The sequence below is a fragment of the Limulus polyphemus genome, unplaced genomic scaffold, assembly GCF_000517525.1.
Source record: "Limulus polyphemus unplaced genomic scaffold, Limulus_polyphemus-2.1.2 Scaffold5585, whole genome shotgun sequence".
Taxonomy (NCBI): Eukaryota; Metazoa; Arthropoda; class Merostomata; order Xiphosura; family Limulidae; genus Limulus; species Limulus polyphemus.
Genome location: NW_013671195.1, coordinates 5,058 through 10,343, shown reverse-complemented (window position 1 = coordinate 10,343; position 5,286 = coordinate 5,058). Strand labels below are relative to the sequence as shown.

Genomic DNA, 5,286 nt, shown 5'->3' with positions numbered 1-5,286 from the left:
TAAATAGTTATGTACAAGTAAATAAATCGGATATCGGTTTTAGGTAGTGTAAATAGTTATGTACAAGTAAATAAATCGGATATCAGTTTTAGGTAGTGTAAATAGTTATGTACAAGTAAATAAATCGGATATCGGTTTAGGTAGTGTAAATAGTTATTTACAAGTAAATAAATCGGATATCAGTTGTAGGTAGTGTAAATAGTTATGTACAAGTAAATAAATCGGATATCAGTTTTAGGTAGTGTAAATAGTTATGATTTATTTACTTGTAAGGATATCAGTTTAGGTAGTGTAAATAGTTATTTACAAGTTTTCTTTGTTATCTTAACAGGCTGTCGAAAGGACCGAAATCGAAGAGGAGATATCTAGCTAGCTATTGAGACTATAGAAGGTAAAACGATATCTTTGTTGCATTAATTTTTGTCGTATTTATGTTGCTGAAAGCTGTAGGTATTAAAAAAAATAATTCTCAAAACATAAAAATCTAAAAACACAAAGCTATTACAATATCTTCCATTAAGGATTTCTTCCACTTTTAGTAGGACCGGGTGTGGCATAGTGGTTAGCATACCCAGACAATGAATCCGTGAATTCTTGGCTCGCGATCCACTGGCACAAAGAACGTTATTCGTACTTTGGTGCCGTGGGTGAGTTATAAGAGTGACAGTTAAACCCCTCTATTCGATCGATCACGAGTAGATGGCAAGTGGTGTGGAAAGCTGCCTTCTCTCTAGTCTGTTGACTAGAAGGGTTAAATACGTTATACAAAAAACGATTTGGTATACTCAAGCCAATAAATCACGCGATAATCTCAGATTATATAAAGTCGCGGTGGAGAGGAATGCATAAAAACTACATTTTGGCATTGTTCGGCAGGGCGTAGATTGTGTAATGCCACAGAAAATGTATCATTATTTTGGGGAAGGAATGTAACATACCTTTCCACCCCAAAATTTAAATTTCCGATGAGCGGATATCCCTTATACTTAATGGTATTGAAAACAAAGGAACATGGATCAACTTGGGATACCAGGACTATCCAGAAAGAAACATGCAACAAGTCGTTCTTTAGCCGTGGTATAAGCAATGTGTGGCACCTTGTAACAGGCGAAAATCCACAAACACAAAGATCGGTTGCAAAAGTCGTCCAGGCAACAGTACATAACATAAACAAGAAGGAAAAGTCTGGAAAAGCGACACAAGTCGCGTGTATACAAGCTGCGTCCACACGTATCCGTTCAACCTTCCCATAAAAAAAAATAATGATGGTGTTAGTTAGTATCCTTAGATGGAGCCACCATTATCGGGTTATTGAAACTAAATATGTTTTACGTGAAGTTTATTTCATTATATATCAAGTAAAAGTTATATAATACGTTTGTTCTAAGTAATGTAGTTCATTCAGGTATCGCTCGGGATGACTGTGAAAAGTATGTTAGCAGAGACCATGGTAACAAACATTCTAATTAAAGATTTCCAATAAAACACCCAATTTTGGAGTTATAAATATTTCAAGTAAATTTACGTGCGATGTTTACTAAAAGCGGTTCTAAAGAATTGTAATTGGGCGGGTCCAATATTAACTAATTAAGTCTGACAAAGATATTAAAATATTAAAGGTTAGAAGAAGGTCAAAGTTTTTTCTACAAATAAAGTGAAATTCAATTGGTATTAAGATACACAAGAGAAAAATTTATTTTATTTTGATTATTATCAATTAAGTTCTTTTACAAAAGTCACCCTTTCATAAATGCGAATTTATACACATTTGTAGATCATACATGTTGACTAATTCCACTAGATGGCAACACTTATCGTATCTTCTATCTTCAGCTTTGATATAATTTCACTAGATGGCGCAACAATTTATAAGTTGTTAAGCGTAAAGCTACACAATTGGCTGTGTATCATAACCCGAGTTTTAGATTTATAAGCCCTCGTATCTCTAGCCACCGGTGGAGGCAAGTTGCTAAGTTTGTTGTTAATAATTTTTCACAATGAACTTACAATACACTTCAAGCAAAGGTGGAAAGATATCTATTTTATTTTCAGGATTTTTCTTGGATGTTAACTACTCTTAGTTTATTAGACACAATAGTTCAAAATTGCAAGATATCGTGGACAGGGTTCATATTCTCGCTTTCAGTTTTCAAAATCGAGGCTTAGCGGTGAATTTTTAAGGTGATAATAATAAAATTTAAATATGGCCACCACTGTTAGTTTTATCTCCTGTTCGTATAATCTCATTCCTTAGGTAACTTGCAGAATTGAAATGCTAAAGAATCTGGGGTTAGATTCTCCGCATCTATAGACCATTTTGTAGCTTTGCGTTGAACGAACAAACAGTTTAACCTCTCTCTACACTTAAAGTCGTGTAGCGTACCCTTGTACAGTTCTGGTATTGAGTGAAACGCGTAGTGGGCAATGGCAGATATAGTGTGGTTGAAATATTATTTACACTCTTCGTCTCGGGGGGTGGGGCAAGGTTCCAAATAAAGAAAGTGTTGCTTAAAAATATAAAAAGTAAGAATCAGGTAAAGCTGACAATTTTGTAATAATTTGTAACAAAAGAGTTGCTAAACATCTTCAATAAGAATTACAATTAACAGCAATTAGTCTTAATTATAAGTGGGAGGCGAACCACGAAAATTTTCTATGGCTACTCCGACTTAGATCATCAGCGGTGTATTTTTGAATTACTGTTCAGAAACTCAAAAATTCTATTTTTCTCCACCACATTAGAGTGTTTTTTAATAACTGCAAACGTTTTTAAATGCTAACTCGTAAAATACAATAAACCTGGTGTTAATAATTACAACTTCACTGAGAATGTACTAATATATGACAACAATGGTAAATATGACAATTACAGCAACTAAACTAATAATTAGTGAAATATTATTTATCAAACGACAATACTGTTAGAAAATACCATGGTACATTACACTTCAGTTACAATTGTGATCTGTAACTGTACTGCATTTGATGGAGGACACACCTTAATGAATGTAAGGCTTATAAAGTTAGTCTCTTCCTCATCCCTCTGGTGGACACATTAACTAAAAAAAAGGGGAGAGAGAGAGAGAAGAAAAAAAAGAAAGAATAAACAGTACCCTTTTTCTGGTGATTCAGAAAACTTTTAACACAAAAATTCCAAATTCGATCCCTTCAGCACAGATAAACCATTATGTAGCTTTGCGGTAAAACGAACAGTACTTATTACGCAGATATTCCAATTCAATGGATTTAGGGTCTGCAGAAGACAGAGCTAAATTTTAAATACTTTATGTTTTGTGTTAGAGTTTACTAGTAGCATTATTGAATTTATCACATTAAAACATCGATTTAATGAGGAAAGTCTGGTTCTTTACGAAGGGTGTATTATTGTTATTTTTAGATTTAAAATTTATTATATTATTCATTACACTAGATGGCGATAAATAATTATTAGTATTGGTGTTATTCAAAAACATTATGCATGTTTCATAGATAAATGGGTTTATTATTGTTATTTTTAAATATAAAACGTGTTACATCCACCACTAGATGGCGTTAAATTATTGATGCTATTCAAAAATATTAAGCATGTTTCGTAGATTGTCAAAATTAAGCAAAATTTTCTTAGTTTTTTGAATTAATGAAAAATTCAAAGTATAGTTGATAATTAGGAAAGGTAGTTATTAAGTAAAAACATCCAATCTGAACTTAATATTAATTTGTAGTTCTAAATACGATCACAAGGCGGCATACTATGTGTGATGCTGTTCTCGGTTCGCAAGGCGTGAAATAATAACCCAGTTACCTCGCTAAGGCCACAGGGTCTCATCTAGGCATACATTTTGCACTTTCTCTTATAGATTCTCTACTTCCTGGGGCAAATTGGTGGAGCTCTGGAGTTTTAGTCTTGTCTAGAGTTCGAGTTGACATCGGATAAAAGAAAAGGGTGTAATTTTGATTAATGAATTTCTCACTTCAAGTTGTGTTTTTGTGTAGAAATAAATTGTATTAACATATGCATTGGATAATTCTATATTTTTACATAAATCGCTTCAGTTGGAGGTCGTCATGGCTTCACATAAATCACAATGGTGGTTAAACTATGTCAAAGGTTAGTGGTTATCATGACAACAGTCAAGTTACGTTGATTAACTCTTAGGCCTAACAATATGAGTTTACAGTGATGATGATCATTGATGCACGTTTGTTTCTTTCCGTGAACAAAAGTTTTGTGAAATAGGGATGATTTCGTGCATAGTTGTTATGACCAGTGCTTGTTTGACCCAGTGCCTTCTTGACCTCATTGCGTTTATTTGTTTTGCCTTTGGACTCACGATATCTCTTGAAAGTGATATGTAAATGAAAACAACATTGTTTTTGTGCAGTAACACCAACTTACACGAGGTTTATTATTAAACACTTTATAAGAAAAGCAACAACTACTGTCTCCTGCAACATAATTTTTCTTACATTTGCATTATTGTTTTATATATATATATTTTCAGTGTTGATTTTAGGGCACAGTTTTGGATTTATCATTATCCTTCGGGGCACTCAAAAAATACGAAAATGTTCCTTATGTCCGTCGTTATCAACGGACACCGACCATTTTTGGCAGGACAATGAGGAATAATATTCTACACACGTCCACTAAGTTTTATTAAAATCCAATCATTTTTGACTGAGTTATAGAGCAAAGATTGTGTGAAAAATCGGTCCCCATGTTAACAGATAAGGGATTTTTCGTGACCTTTGACCATGACTCTACAAAAACTAATTACTTCTAGGTTGGGCCATAGTCAATGAGGAATAATATTCTACATAAGCAGATTGTCACTCTTTAACCTGTCCAGTCATATTTATTAGCTAGCCTTTGGTTGAAGAGATAATATATGTGTGTGTGGGTATATCTGTATGCATATATAATAATATTTTATTTTCAAATCTCTGTTGACATATTTACCTTAAAGTTCTCAAAATTTAATTAATTTGTGTAATGATTTACATTTTGTTTCGTTTTTCTTTTTTTTTTAGCAGATGTCCGATGCCATTATGGATCTAGTTGCCTGATTTAAATTTGGTTTCGTTTTTTGGAGCAGATGTTCGAGGCCATTATGGATCTAGTTGCCTGATTTATATTTTGTTTCGTTTTTTTTCGGTTTGGAGCAGATGTCCGAGCCATTATGCTGATGTACGGTACAGCAGGTAGCTTTGCGCAAAATTTATAACAAACAAACTCTCTTTTTTCCAATGGCAATTCATTTCTTTAAAACGGTTTCCGTCATACGT

General features: G+C 33.4%; 1 protein-coding gene across 2 annotated transcripts in view; it reads left to right on the top strand.

The window, feature by feature from the left end:
* LOC111089213 overlaps nucleotides 1-5,169 on the top strand; it is a 25,270-nt gene extending 20,101 nt beyond the window's left edge. Inside the window, exons 3-4 of one of the 2 annotated variants that reach the window (XR_002613517.1) lie at nucleotides 332-391; nucleotides 5,035-5,169. The gene's annotated coding sequence lies outside the window, so the exon portion shown is untranslated. Of the gene's footprint in view, nucleotides 1-331; nucleotides 392-5,031 lie in introns of both variants that reach the window. The other variant, XR_002613519.1, reaches the window with a different exon arrangement.
* Nucleotides 5,170-5,286: the final 117 nt, after the last annotated feature.